The sequence below is a fragment of the Podarcis filfolensis genome, assembly GCF_964270895.1.
Source record: "Podarcis filfolensis genome assembly, chromosome: 1".
Classification (NCBI taxonomy): Eukaryota; Metazoa; Chordata; class Lepidosauria; order Squamata; family Lacertidae; genus Podarcis; species Podarcis filfolensis.
Window position 1 is genome coordinate 27498643 of NC_139604.1, and position 16032 is coordinate 27514674.

Below are 16032 nucleotides of genomic sequence, written 5' to 3' on the forward strand. Positions count from 1 at the left end.
TTTTTCTATTCTATGAGAGCTTTTAGCAGCTGTTGAAGCTGGTAAAGAATTAAAGGAAGAATAGAAGGCTGTCCAGGAAACCAGAAGAGCTCCAAAATAGAGATGGATGCACCTGTCAATTTCGTTTTCCTTCAGTTTCCTTATTTCCCAAACTTCAGTATAAAGGTAAAGGTACCCCTGACCGTTAGGTCCAGTCATAGACGACTCTGGGGTTTGCGGCGCTCATCTCGCTTTATTGGCCGAGGGAGCCGGCGTACAGCTTCCGGGTCATGTGGCCAGCATGACTAAGCCGCTTCTGGTGAACCAGAGCAGCGCACGGAAACACCGTTTACCTTCCCGCCGGAGCGGTACCTATTTATCTACTTGCACTTTGAGGTGCTTTTGAACTGCTATGTGGGAATAAGCTGGGACCGAACAACGGGAGCTCACCCTGTCGCAGGGATTCGAACCACCGACCTTCTGATCAGCAAGCCCTAGGCTCTGTGGTTTAAACCACAGTGCCACCCGCATCCTTCAGTATAGCTCACCCTATTTCCACATCAGTTTGTGACCCCCCCTTTTTAAAAGTCCACATAAAATTTCTTGTGCTTTTTTGCACTCAACATGCTTTTTGCATGCAGTCTTGAAGACCAGATCAAAACATTAAGCCTTCATTATTCTCCCAGTATGTAACTGTCGGAAGCTGTTTGCTGGTGTCAGGGACTGGGTAGATGAGGAACAGTGGTAGAGACCTAGAGAGGAGGAAGGGGCAGATAGCGTAGACCTCCAGGAGTTGTTTGGCATGGGACACACCTCAGAGGGAGATGAGGGCAAAAGTTGGGAAATAATGGGAGAGGAGGAGGAGGAGGAACTTGAAAGTGTTCAGCAGGCAGAGCCTGAGCAGCAGTTGAATGAGATGCTGTCGCTGGAGAGCATCCCAGAACTCATACCCTTACCCAAAACCAGGCATTCTCTGAGAATAGCAGAACAGAGAGCTCAGAGGCAACTGTCATGTACCAGCCACCATCGGAGGCAGAAGGAGACAGATGAATAGGGAAGTCAAGGAGAAGAAGGGCGGGGGGGGGGGGACAGCTTCACTTGTGGCGACATTAGGCTCTACAGTGTATCTGGGATTTGTCTCTGTAAATTGTATTAATAAACAGAACTGAAAAAGCTTGCTGTTTCTCTATCTCACTGCTTTCCTGGGAATCGGCCAGAGTCTGCTGACAGCACCCTGACTGTTGGGTTGAGTGGAGCCACGACTCTAGCTTCCCGGCAGATGAGTGGATCTCCAAAGTTTCAGGGAGAGGACATTCCCAGCCCTAACTGGAGATGTCAGGTATTGAGTTGGGGGGCCTTTTGCAGGAAAAACAGATGCTCTTCCACCAAGCTACAGCCTTTCATCGAAGAAGTACTTTGACTGAGTCAGGTGAGTAACCACTGCAGACACAGCGCTTCCCAGACCTGCAGCACCAACATTTTGATATGGTTCCGTGAATCAGCTCTAACTCTCTTGTACGCCTCAAGCTTAAAAATAGAATACCTTCATCTCACCCAGAAAATCAAAATTTTAAGTCATAAAAAGGTAATTTAAAAAGGGAAACAATTATGTCCCTCTTAAGGAGCTAATTGACATCATGCTAATTGACATCATGCTACAAGAAGGACGCGGGTGGCGCTGTGGGTAAAACCTCAGCGCCTAGGACTTGCCGATCGCATGGTCAGTGGTTCAAATCCCCGTGGTGGGGTGCGCTCCCGTCGTTCGGTCCCAGCGCCTGCCAACCTAGCAGTTCGAAAGCACCCCCAGGTGCAAGTAGATAAATAGGGACCGCTTACCAGCGGGAAGGTAAACGGCGTTCCGTGTGCTGCGCTGGCTCGCCAGAGCAGCTTCGTCACGCTGGCCACGTGACCCGGAAGTGTCTGCGGACAGCGCTGGCTCCCAGCCTATAGAATGAGATGAGCACACAACCCTAGAGTCTGGCAAGACTGGCCCGAACGGGCAGGGGTACCTTTACCTTTTACCTTACAAGAAGGAACAAATCTCACTAAAATGTATTTCCAGAGTAAAAGGACATGTTCTTTGCTCATCAGACCTTTGAAACCGCTAAGATTTTCCAAACACAAAGGATGCACAAGAACGAGTGCACGGGGAGGCTTCTATTCAAAGGATGGACTAGGCAAAACCCTGGTTTTCCTCCATATCACATAACACCAGCCTCTGTGCCTGTTTTAAGTATTTGATTTTCCTCTTCTGTTTAAGGCAGTCGGCTCCTGCTGGTTTCCATGACCACAGCTAGGCTGTTCATAACTCTCTTTTCAAGATCAGTTAACTTCTTACTTTAACAAACATAATTATGATCAATGACCTGTCCAATAAAAAATCCCATCAGCACTCTTTCCCAAATTCAGAGATCTGGAGGCCCTGCACCCCACCAATCAAGCAATACTGGTTTTTCCCCTTGCAGTAGGGGTTAGCATCAAAACTATATATAAAAAGCCTTCATTGATTGAGTTTTCATCAATTGTTCAATTAATTAATCGATTACCCCTGAATACATTTTGCATTTAAAGGAAACAATACAGGTTGGTTTTCAGACTTAGTCATGCCTACAGTAGGCCCACTGAAATCTTAAATCTCATTGATTTCAATGGGCCTATCTCAAAGCATGATTAATAGTGCAATCTTAAACATGTCTACCGAGGAGCAAGTCCAATGTTGAGTCCAAAGGGGTGGGAGTGGGAGACGCTTGGCATCGTTTTTAGAAGTGCGGTCCATTCTTCATTGTCTCACAGGAGGAACTCCTAAAATGGCTTTTGCAGTTTAAAAAAATAAAAATAAAATAAGCAGTTGTATTAAACACAATGATTTTTATTTAGGAAAACAATCTACTGTCCAATTGACAAAGTTTTTTTATTTTTAATTACCATAAATGCACTGCAGTCACCTGCCCGTTATTTTTATTTCCACCCTCTGGTGTGAGGACTGATAAGAAACACGCCATCCCAGTCTTTCCTATGTACTCAAGAGATGCTTCCCACTGAGTTCAATGGGACCTTACTTACAAGGAAGGGTACAGAAGACTGCAGCCATCCTGTGCCACCCTATGCATGCTTACTCAAAAGTAAGCCCCTAAAGCTGCCATCAAGACACTTACCTGAAAGCAAGCCCATTGTACACAGTGGGACTTCCTTTCGCAGTAAACATCCACGGAATTGTGCCATTAGTTCGTGCTATTTTACATGCCACAAATCTTTCCCCCAATGATGCCTTATTTCCTTCTCTGTATTTTGATGTGATTTGGACACTTATCACCGGGCATTTAGGCTTCCCCATCACATAAAATAAATTGTCCATAGTTATGTATATGCAATCTGGCAAATAAAGCAAATCACTCACAGAGGCACATATTGTAAGCTTCGTGCACACTTGATCTGAAACCAGAATTTAATAATCACAAGAGAAGAGGCATCCATTGCCTTTTACGAAAACATTAGTCACTCCAGGGTATTAATAAACTAACCAGAAAGTCTCACTGGAAATTATGCACCTAAGCATCCAAATCATTTTGCATGCATTTACAAACTCCCAACACAATCCATTTGCTTCAGTGGGATGTGCTAAACATCTAGGTACACATCTTTTAAACAAAGCATGTAATTATACACTTCAGTTGCACTATAATTATTCCAAGCTGCTATCTTCAAAGCATGCCAGATGTGATGGCGCTAGAGGTAAAGACCAAAGGGCAGTTTCCCCTCACTGTTCACAGTGCAATTCTTCGTATGTCTATCCCAGGAGTAAGCCTCACTGGGTTCAATGGGACTTAAACTCTTAAGCAAATGTGCATAGGAATGAAGCCCTCAGATCTCCACCAGAGAGTTTATTAATACTTTATAGGACATCTGAAGTGGAGTGCACACTTACATAAGTCATGTAACTTACATGGCAGTAAGTAACTCTATTCCAAACTTAAAAATGGAAAGCGTAATGCTGGTGGTCAACAAAAGAGGTTTAAAGACTGTCTCAAGGCAAATCTAAAAAAATGTAGTATAGATGATGATGAAGAAGAGTTTGGATTTGATATCCCGCTTTATCACTACCCAAAAGAGTCTCAAAGTGGCTAACATTCTCCTTTCCCTTCCTCCCCCACAACAAACACTCTGTGAGGTGAGTGGGGCTGAGAGACTCCAAAGAAGTGTGACTAGCCCAAGGTCACCCAGCAGCTGCATGTGGAGGAGCAGAGATGCGAACCTGGTTCACCAGATTATGAGTCTACTGCTCTTAACCACTACACCACACTGGCTCAACTCACGGACAACTGGGAAACACTGGCCTGCAAGTGCTCTAGTTGGAGAACAGCCTTTACCAAAGGTGTCATAGACTTTGAAGACACTCGAACTCAGGACGCAAGGGAGAAATGTGCTAAGAGGAAGGCACGATTGGCAAATCCACACGGTGATCAGCTCCCATCCGGAAACCAATGTCTCCACTGTGGAAGGACATGTGGGTCTAGAATTGGCCTCCACAGTCACTTATGGACTCATTGTTAAAACCGTGTTTATGGAAGACAATCTTACTCTGCTACGAGTGATCGCCAAAGAAGAAAGAATAGGACTGCAGCCCTCAGATATCCACCAGTGAGTTTATTAACACTTTATAGGACATCTGAAGTGGAGTGCACACTTACATGGCAGTAAGTCCCATTGAACTCAATGGGGCTCACTTGTAAGTAGACATGCATAGGATTGCATTGCATTTCTAGTCTCACAGGTTTCAAAGGAGAGAGTTCATGCTCACATCGATAACATCTAAAGGGTATCTATAGCATCTAAAAGTGTTTGGCGGTCTCGGATCACCCTCTGAGTAATGAAGGAAAACATAGCGGCGGTGTATGTTGAAAATTAAGGATGCTAATTTTCATTTATTCAAGTGGGAGAGAATTGAGCAGCTTCTTAATTCTGTGGTTGAAATCGAAAATCCTGTTCAAATATACACAGAGGTAAGTCCTATTGAGATCAGTGGGGGTTACTCCCACTTAAAGGAGCATAGGATCAAAGCCTTAAGCTGGGCTGGCTCAAAACATTTTGGCACCTGAGGTGATCCACAAAATGGCACCGCCTCCCTGCTAGGGAAGAAGGGATGAGTGAAAAACTACATCATGAACAAGGTGGGAATAAAGATCTACATCTGGATCTGCTGCCCCATGGATCCTGCCACCTGAGGCAGTCGCCTCACCTTGCCTCATGGGTGGGCCGGCCCTGGCCTGAAGTGGCTAACATAGTTTGCATTGTGTTAAATGTAAAGAAGGAAAAAATGAAGGCAAAATAAAAATGGAACAGGATAAAGCAGAAAAGAGTAACGAAAAAGGGAGGTGGCAATGCCAGTTCTATAGCTTTTTATTAACTGTGAGGTTCCAGTACATATTTTATTTTGATTTACCGTGATTTTTTTTTAGTTGCATAATATTACGATAGTAGACCGTGAAGCCAGATATACTGAACAAACCTTTGTTGCCATATTGCTTCCCTGCAATTGTTTCTGGACTTGGATACTGCCTGACCGCCTGCAGACATTCCACTTAGAAACTTCCAAGGAAACTTCTTTGGCTTTTTCACCGGCCATGTATTTTTATGGTCCTGTGCGTTTCAAACTGGTGGTGCAATGAAGCTTTGCAAGAGGTGTAATTGAACTGCATTGCTCACTGGCTTTCTGATTGCGAAAGAACAAACTAGCCAATGAGCGCCTAAATTAAAACACAATTTCTGGACCAGCGGACCTGAAGAGAAAAACTCCTGTAAGTAAAGGGCAGCCCAGCCTTACCTTCTGTTCTGTTCGACTCTAACGAACACAAATGTCATCCCATCTGCTATGGACTTAATTCAGATATGCCAAATAAGCTACTTATTCCGAGTACTTATGCTGCTCTGCTTTGCGCTGCTCTTTCTCCCTTCCTGCACTTATTTCAGTCATTCTTTACAATGACACTTTGAGGTAGGCAAGGAGAGGAACACAGAAAGCTGCCTGCTGGCCATCAAACTGAAGTGTTGTCTACACCAGGGATCACTGACCTTTGGGGACCAGTGGGGACATGTTGATTTTTGCGGGAGTTCTGGGGGCAGCGTTGTTATCTCCCGCTTAGACTGCTGCAGTGTGCTCCATGTGGGGCTACCTTCGAAGGTGACTCAGAAACAACAACTAATCCAGAATGCGGCTGCCAGACTGGTGACTGGGAGTGGCTGCTGGAGCCATATAGTATTACAGTGGTATCTCACGTTAAGTACTTAATTCGTTCCGGAGATCCGTACTTAACCTGAAACTGTTCTTAACTTGAAGCACCACTTTAGCTAATGGGGCCTCCTGCTGCTGCCGCGCCGCCGCACGATTTCTGTTCTTATCCTGAAGCAAAGTTCTTAACCTGAAGCACTATTTCTGGGTTAGCGGAGTCTGTAACCTGAAGCATATGTAACCTGAAGCATATGTAACCCGAGGTACCACTGTACTCTTAAGGGATCTACATTGGCTCCCAGTACGTTTCCAAGCACAATTCAAAGTGTTGGTGCTGACCTTTAAAGCCCTAAATGACCTTGGCCCTGTATACCTGAAGATCCCACCTCACTACAACCTTTTTTTGTGAGAGACTGAATCTCCTGGAAAATAGCTGAAATGCCCTCCTTTGCCTGCCTTCCACTGGGGCAACAAATTTTATGGAAAGGCAGTTTCAATTAGGTGTGTAATGCCCTGGTCTCAAGCTTTACCGTCACAAGGACTGCTGTGTAACTGGCTGAAGAGCTAGACCTGGCTCACGGCTTGCTGAACCAGAGCTAACCTTCACAAGCCCCTTCCCCAGAGTCACTCTTTCCATGCCTACTCGGGAATGAAGAGAGAAACTGTGGGAGGCCACAGAAAGATGAAGCAGCACACATCTCCAGAACATGTGGTTGGTTTTTTTTCCTGAGAAATGGGTTAGAGCAGGGTTTCCCAAACTTGGGTCTCCAGCTGTTTTTGAACTACAAATCCCATCATCCCTGACCACTGGCCCTGCTAGCTAGGGATGATGGGAGTTGCAGTCCAAAAACAGCTGGAGATCCAAGTTTGGTTAGAGCTTAGGAGGGGTGAACTGGAGACCAATGCTCAGAAGAGCTCAGTTTACTTTTAGCCTGGGGGGGGGGGAGTTTTTCACTCAGAGTTGTTCATGGTGCCCTAAATTGCCTTGCTGCCTTGTGGACGTCCTCTCAGGCCGAAGACAGGATAATCCTTAGAGACAGGATGGGGACTCCTATCAGTCCTGGCCAGCATGGTCAAGAGTCAGGGATGGCAGGAAGTCTAACAATATGTGGTGGGCCACAGGTTCCTCACAGCTGCCCCAAAATCTATGGAGCCTCTGTCTCAGAGCAAAAGTCTGTGCATTAGTATTATTGATGGAACATAACCTTAAAGAGCTGGCTGGGTGTTTCCTCCTAGGCCCCCATTATGTAATCGGCATTCTTTGAAGAGAAACAAGCAATCTCATTGTATAAAGTCAACTTGTTATGATGTAATTTAAAATAAGGCAACTAACAAGACACTTATCCTGAGGGCACTGATATAATGTAATGTAAAATATTGGCAATATAATTTTATTCTTCCCATAAATATTTAAGAGCTTAGGGAATTTATGAATGTGTAAATTGCTATCGGTTAAAGAGAAATCCAGTCTAGGAATTAGAAGTACAAGGATGATTTTTCTTAAAATAATAATTAAAAAATATGCGTGGTGTTTGTGAGATTATAATTAATCTCTGCAACAATCACACCAGAGTCATGAAGCAGGATTTATATTATACTTAGTTTACATAAACAAGAATAATGCCAGAGGGAGGCATAAAACCTAACCATGATTAGAATGCCTAATACCTTGTAGATAAATCTTCCACATGTCTGATTAAAACACAGTCGTCTCCCCACCAAAAAAAGAGTAACAAGTGAAAATATTCCAAAAAATGATTGCGTCCAACACTCTGGAGAATATCCATCTGATTTGACTATTCTGGCCTGTTCACTGATATTGCACCTCTTGCTCCTTTACTCAATTTAGCACGGAGGAGAGTGATGAGAGTCATTTTCGGCTATCAATTGTCTGTCTGGAACAGACCAGAGACCCAACAATTGCAGCACCTGGTTTCTGACCCTGGGCAGCTGGGTGCCCTTAGGATGTGCATTGCCAACCTGCTGCCCCCAGATGTTTTGAACTACACCTCTGCTGGCCCCAGCAAACCCAAAACATCTGGAGGGCTCCAGGTTTCCACATGTTTGGCATGCAGGAAGTCCCAGGTTGCAATCCCTGGCATCTGTAAGTAGGGCTGGGAATTGCTCCTGTCTGAAAACCCCGGAGAGCTTTTGCAGTCAGTGTTGGCAATACTGAGATTGATAGATCAATGGTGTGACTTGCTACAAGGCTGCTTCAAAGAATTATAGATTGGAAAGGGCTCCGAGGGTCATCTAGTCCAACCCCCTGCAATGCAGGAATCTCAACTAAAGCATCCATAAACATGACAGCTTTATAAGCTTTGTAGCCAGTAGCCAAAGGAGGTGTGCAAACATTTCTCTTTCCTTCAATCCCAAGTTCATAGTGTTATGTGCTCTGTAGTGTGTGGTTTATGGTGCTGACAAGGGACAGGCAGCAGACAATGTGCTTATTTCTGGCAGGCTATTTGTATATTTGGGATTCCTCCTCTGGGGCTGATAAATCAGCTGGCCTTGCTCCCTCCCTATCTGATTGATCTGATCAATTGCTACCGGTGAGATCTGTGTGTCCTATTTTAGAAATTATGTTGGGCACAGGAAATCCAAACTGCAAGTCATTCATAATTCAGCAACCTCTTCTCCACATCTGATGAATGTTTGCATTGGCCCTGAGGCAAGGATGCTAGAGAACAAGGCCTGGGCTTTCAGATCCAGATACTGAGATGGCTTCTATACATGTAAGAGCTGCGTAGAAGGGGAAAATTATTCCCAAACCCGGTGTTTCCTAGATGTTTTAAACTACAGCTCCCATCATCTGTGATCATTGCCCATACTGGCTGAGACTGGTGGGAGTTGTAGTGTACACTAGTTGTCAAAATTGTGGAAACCTTTTGGAAAAAGTGTATTTCTGAGGTTTGATGGCTCATAAAAGCCCCTTTTTTGGAGTAATACCATAGAATTATATATCAATGGAATGATAATTTAATGAAGAATGTAAAAAAGTTTGTTCAATTATCTGTATTCTATCAAAAGTTATAAGCCAAATAACCAAAAAAAGGAAGCACAACTTGCTTAGGTTGATATGCAGTAGTTTTCCTTCATTTGAATGTAGCCAATGAGAGCCAATCAGATGTCATCTTGTTTTGGCAATGATTCAATCAGGTCACAGTAGGATTCAGCTACTGGAACTGAGAGGAGGACATTTCCCAAAAGGTTTCCACAATTTTGGCCGCTAGTGTAACAACTGTGGCGTCCCATCACAGAAGAGAATTGCACTACAAGGAAATTGTGTGATACTATCAAAATTTCCCTTGGCACATCAGGAGAAGGATTTGACATTGCCTGCTATTTGAAACCCATGATTGTAGGGTGCTAGTATGAATCTGTATATTTAGCAGTTACTCTGTAGAAAATAGTAGGATGTCACCTGGCTGACAAACAATGCACTAACTGGGTGGATCAAAAGCTGAAACTGGTTTAGCTTAAAACCATGAGAATATCTACAGCAGACCTCCCTTTCCCGAAGAAATGCATGTAGCCTAGGTGGATGTGATGAATACACCAAACAGCCTTGCCAGCATAGTGCAACAAAATATAAGAGGGAAGAAGCATAGAATTCTCTCTCCTGTAGATATACATCAGAGTTGGAGAAGCTGTGGACCTCTGGATGTTGCTGCAGTACAAATCCCTGACCAGTGGCTGGGCTAATGAAAGTTGGAGTCCAACCACTTCTGGACTCCTAGATGGCAACAGGTTCCCCAGCCCTGATCTAAGTTTATGCACAGGGACATGTGGACACCAGCAGTCCTTAAGGGCTTTCTTCTACCAATCTGTTTTCAGTTAGGTTTCCTTACCTTTTGGTGTAGGCTCTCCTCCCCCACCCTCAATCGCAGGAGCAAAAATACCTTTCAATGACGCAGACATGAGCTAGTTAAATGTTGCGAGTCTCTCACTGTTCTAATATCTCACATGTGAGTTGTTGTTGCTGGTTTTTTTAACTGGCTATCGAGTCTGGAGCACAGATAGTTCTCCAAAGCTGATTAGTGCTACCTGTGTTACGAGTTCTTTATAATGTTGTCACTGCTAATTGGCTCGTTAGCGCCAACAACACACTAATTACCTCTTTTATCTAAACCTAAATTATCCAACAAGTTGTAGTGTCCTTAAAAATGCTGGATACTTAATGAAACTGCTGCAGATGGGGGTAGCTTTTGGTATAATATTATGAAAAAATATGCAGATCGTGTCTGCAGTTAAGCTCTACAACTCCTACCTTCCAGTATTTTGATGTATAAAATGTTGTACCTTTCCTGAGCGAACATATCACCAAGTTCTTCAGAAGGATATTGTTTATTCCCTGTTGTTATTTTTATTAATCATAGCTTCTACAGCTAGCGCTCTCTCTCTCTCTCTCTCTCTCTCTCTCTCTCTCTCTCTCTGTGTGTGTGTGTGTATGGTTATATATAACAAACAGTTGCCCTCTTTCCCACTTTGTCAAATATCTGTGACCTGATTACAGAATGGCCTCAATTTGACTTGATGTTAGTAAGAGCTGCTCAAAACCGCCCCCCTCAGTAATGGAAAAAAAAGCTGCAGTAGGAATGTGTGAATTACAGTGCAATTCTGTACAGCAGGGGCAACCAAAGTGGAACACTCTAGATATTGTTGGACACCAACTTCCATCTGTCCCAGCCAGCATGGCCAGTGCTCAGAGATGATGGAAGTCATTGGTCAACAGTATTAACTAATACAGATTAATGGCAACATGGCTAAGTGGTTTACGAAACATAAAAACCAATTTGCACAACGTTGTTAAAATATGGAATGAAAAAAAAACGCACCCTCAATAAACCACACAATAGAATGATCCCATTAGAACATAGCCACTCATGATTAAAATATGCAATAGAACAACCCCATTAAAACTGAAACAGGAGACTAAGGTCAAGAGATCAAGGGAATGCCTGTGAAAACAGATGCATCTTCAAAAATTGGTGGACTGCCAATTCAGATGAGACTACACTGTCCATCCCTTGTGTGCATGTTTCTCAGAAATAAGTTTTTTTTCTAGTTCAGTAGGGTTCATTCCCAGGTAAGCGAATATAGACTAGTACTCTTAGGAAGCAGAGGATTCTCCACATTCTGCAACACTGGGTCCTTCTGCCTGGTGTTTCGCTCCTACTGAATTATTGTTTAACTAGGGGAATTTCTAAAATTACGAACAAATTATTGCAGCTTTCAGTTACTTCAGTTTACTTGCATCTTTCCCCTCTTTGGGTTTCCAGTGCTCCAAACGTCTTAATTCCAGGACATCCACAAGATTGTTTAAAACCCTTTAATCCTTGCAATACCCTCTTTCTATACAGGTTAGCAGACAGCTGGTTCACAGACCCTCCTATTAATAATAATAATAATAATTTTATCATTTATTACCCACCCATCTGGCTAGATTTCCCCAGCTACTCTGGGCGGCTCCCAACAGAGGACTAAAACAGAATTAAACTTCAAACATTAAAAACTTCCCTAAACAGGGCTGCCTTCAGATGTCTTTTAAAAGTCAGATAGTTACTTATTTCCTTGACATCTGGTGGGAGGGCATTCCACAGGGTGGGTGCCACTACCAAGAAGGCCCTCTGCCTGGTTCCCTGTAACCCCACTTCTTGCAGTAAGAGAACCACCAGAAGGCCCTCGGCGCTGGACCTCAGCATCCAAGATGAACGATGGGGGTGGAGATGCTCCTTCAGGTATACTGGGCCTAGGCCATTTAGGGCTTTAAAAGTCAGCACCAACACTTTGAATTGTGCTCAGAAACATACTGGGAGCCAATGTAGGTCTTTAAGGACTAGTGTAATATGGTCTCAGCGGCCACTCCCAGTCACCAGTCTGACTGCCCACATTCTGGATTAGTTGTAGTTTCTGGGTCACCTTCAAAGGTAGCCCCACGTAGAGTACATTGCAGTAATCCAAGTGGGAGATGACTAGAGCATGCACCACTCTGGTGAGACAGTCTGTGGGCATGTAGGAACTCAGCCTGCATACCAGATGGAACTGGTAGACAGCTGCCCTGGACACAGAATTAACCTGCGCCTCCATGGACAGCTGTGAGTCCAAAATGACTCCGAGGCTGCGCACCTGGTCCTTCAGGGGCACAGTTACCCCATTCAGGACCAGGGAGTCTCCCACACCTGCTCTCCTGATGCCCCCCCAAAACAGTACTTCTGTCTTGTCAGGATTCAACCTCAATCTGTTAGCCGCCATCCATCCTCCAACTGCCTCCAGGCACTCACACAGGACCTTCACTGCCTTTACTGGTTCTGATTTGAAAGAGAGGTAGAGCTGGGTATCATCCACAGGCTGATGAAAACCCAACTCCCCTGATGACTCCAGCATCAAGTAGCAACTTGCTGTAACTGAATCATCGCAAATCATAACCACAGGCACAATTTATACAAGCCCCCCCCAAAGCCTTCAAGCTTTATTTATTATGTTCATATTTTTATTTATTATGTTCATATCTCACTTTTCCTGCAAGAGCTCAAGGGAGTGTAAAAGGTAGCTGCCCCAGTTTTGATCCTCACAATGACTTTGTGAGGTAGCTTAGGCTGGGGCATCCAGCAAGCTTCATGGCTGAATTTGATTTGAACCTGAGTTTCCCTAGTCCTACTCTATGGCTTCATCTGCACTATACATTTAAAGCAGTATTATATCAAATTAAACAGTCATGGTTTTCCTCAAAGCATCCTGTTATTTGCTAAGGGTGCTGAGAGTTGCTCAGAGACCTAATTTTCCCTCACAGAGCTACAAATTCTGTGGCTTTAAATAGCCAATCCCTTTTCCTAGGGAACTCTGGAAAGTGTAGCTCTGTGAGGAAATATAGGGTTTCCTAACAACTCTCAGCACCTGAAACATGGTTCTTAAAAATAAACAACAAACAACCAAACAACAGAAGGGTGCATTTATCAATGCAAGCAATCCTGCTATTTCAAATCCTTCATCTTACTTGTAAATACCTGTTTCCCATTGAGCAGAGTGCCTTCCCCTCTAAGTTCAAATGTAAAAAAAAAAAAAGTCTGGTTATCCCCTCTCCCACACCTAGGCTTTTTGGCCCTTCGGAAGATGGACTTCCCTCTCCTATATTATATTTATGTAGTAATTCTGGTACTGGAGAGGGCTCAGGGGTGACGGCATCTTGACAGCAATGGGGAAGCCATAGAGGCAATGCTCCATTTCCCCTCAGAGCCCAAGTCACCTGTGGGATCACGAGCTACAGCATGAATCAGTTTGCAAGAACGAATTCCATGCAGATCTCTGCCACGAAGCAGCAGTCACTTAGCAACCACGTGAATCAACCAGCCTCTGCTGAAAAAGTTTAATATAGCTGCCTGTCTTCTGCAATGTTTTGAAAATCAATTCCGATGTGAATTTCCGTGTTGATGAACAGGTGCCAACAAGATGCTTGTCAATTAGCATGCTGTGTTTGCAGGAAAAGCTATACCTTATTTTAAGATGGTGTTTTTCCTTCCAACGTGTGACATCTTATTTTTTTACAAAATAAATAAATAAATATGCAGGCATTATTCTGCACCTGAAATGTTTTCATAGTCTCCCCCTGCCTCCCCACACCTGATTGAAAAAAGGAAAGAAATTAGCATTTAAATAGCACCTTGTCGTACATTGCAGCAACAGAAGTTTTGTAAGCTGGTTAGCCCTTGTTGAAGGGTGTTACAGAATGGAAACATACAATGATGTCTGGAGAGAGAGAGGGGGGGGGGAACACACCCTGGAATTATGGTCTCTAATTTACAACTGTCTTTGTAACTGGAAGGGAAACGAAGGTGCTCAGCTGGTGATAAAAAGACCACAAATGAGAGAGAGAAAGGCTAGCTATTCAAATGTGATAAGGACCATAAGGGAAAGGGCTGTAGCTCAGTGGTCAAACACCTGCTTTGCATGCAGAAAGTCTAAGGTTCAATCTCTGTCATTTCTAGGTAGGGCGAGGAGGGAATCCTGCCTAATTTGAGACTTCCACAGAATTGTAGAGTTAGAAGAGACCACAAGAGTCATCTAGTTCAATCCCCTGTAATACAGGAATCTTTTCCCCAACGTGGGGTTCGAACCCACAACCCTGAGATTAAGAGTCTCATGTTCTATTGACTGAGCTATCCCGTTAAGTATCCTGAATCCCTTGGGAAGCTGCTCTCAGGCTTTGTAGATAATATTTAGATAAAGGGAAATAAAGGGGACAGTTTCTGGGCCTCGCAGTGGGATAGAGCCAACCTTTCCCCTCCAGCCCTACAGCTCAGTAAACTAGGGGCAAAACCAGACAAAACTACACCGTACGCAGCACAAAGGGGGCAAGGAGCGTATATATGAAAATAGTGAGTGTCAAAGAGCACCAATGCAGGTTTGGCCCACCAGATGTTGTTGCACTCTTATCCCTGACCGTTGGTCATATATGCTGAGCAACATCTGCAGGGCCAGAGATTCTCCACCCTGATCAAATGCTTTGGATTTGGACAAAGCCACTCCAGTGTTGCCCATCACTTTCTAAAAGTACACGCCTATAATAAGTACAATAAGTCTAGGATCAAGTACCAGGTTTCAGAACTGCCATGCACACATGGAGAAGACCATTTTCCACTTATGCCTACTGGCACTGCAGGAGAATATATGTGTGTATCCCGAGAAGAATTTCCTTGGGCCTCATCTCTGAACCTAGCAAAATTAACTGCTGCTCACGCCGCAAAGCGATGCACGGTTTCTTAGAATGCAGGTCAGCAGGCTGGTTCTACGTAACATGCCTCAGCATTCATGCTGTCAATAAATAGCAGCCACTGAGACATTGGCGACACCATCCCTGTGACAAATTCCACCCTTTTCATCACTGTCATGACTTGGAAGTCACTGAACAAGGAGGACAGCAAAATGTCTTGGTGAGAGGGCATAAGAAGAAGGAAATCTCCTGAGGTGTGGCTGAGGCTTCCAAAAAAGCTAAATGTATTATTCTGGACCTTAGCACAACATGATGCCTTAATCCAAGGATGGGGAACCATTTTCCACCAGGTTGAGGGCCACATTCCCTTCTGGTGAACTTTCCAGGGGCCATGTGCAGTGGCAAAAGTAGATTAAACAGTAAATATAAAGTTGTGTTGTTGTTGTTTTGCATTTTAAATGTATGGTGTGAATGTGGCCTAAATATAGCATACAGTCGTACCTTGGTTTTCGAACAGAATGCGTTCTGGAAGTCCGTTTGACTTCCGAAATGTTCTGAAACCAAGGCGCGGCTTCTGATTGGCTGCAGGAGTGTCCTGCAGCCAATCGGAAGCCGCACCAGACATTTGACTTCTGAGGCAAAGTTCACAAACCGGAACACCTACTTCCGGGTTTGCGGAGTTTGAGCTCCAAGTTGTTCGTGAAATAAGCTGTTCGAAAACCAAGGTACGACTGTACTGCCATGCAAGTGTGTGTGTGTGTTTTAAAGTGTCTTTGCGGCCTACACGCCTTATAGCTCTTCCTCATCAGGCTGAATATCCATGTTTCCAAACATGGTATTAAAATGAAGATATTAAAATGAAGTCTTCTGCCTACACATATTCCCCGCCCCCCCCGCCCAGCAAATAACAAATGCGCTCTTAATGAAATTCATTAAGGGCAACCTGAGGGAACATTCCCAGATGGAGGAGACACTGACAGGTGTGAGGGCAGCTGGGCAGCTGTGGAACCGTGGGAAGAATGACGAGAGTCGAATAAATGCTTGAATGCCTCAGGGTAAGAAGTATAAGACACGGAGACAGGCAACACCAGGAGAAAAACATTTAAAAAGTGATTTG

General features: G+C 44.1%; 1 protein-coding gene across 4 annotated transcripts in view; it reads right to left on the bottom strand.

Moving 5' to 3' along the window:
- Positions 1–16032, bottom strand: part of B3GALT1 (beta-1,3-galactosyltransferase 1) — a 335884-nt gene that overhangs the window by 109913 nt on the left and 209939 nt on the right. The window lies entirely within an intron of this gene.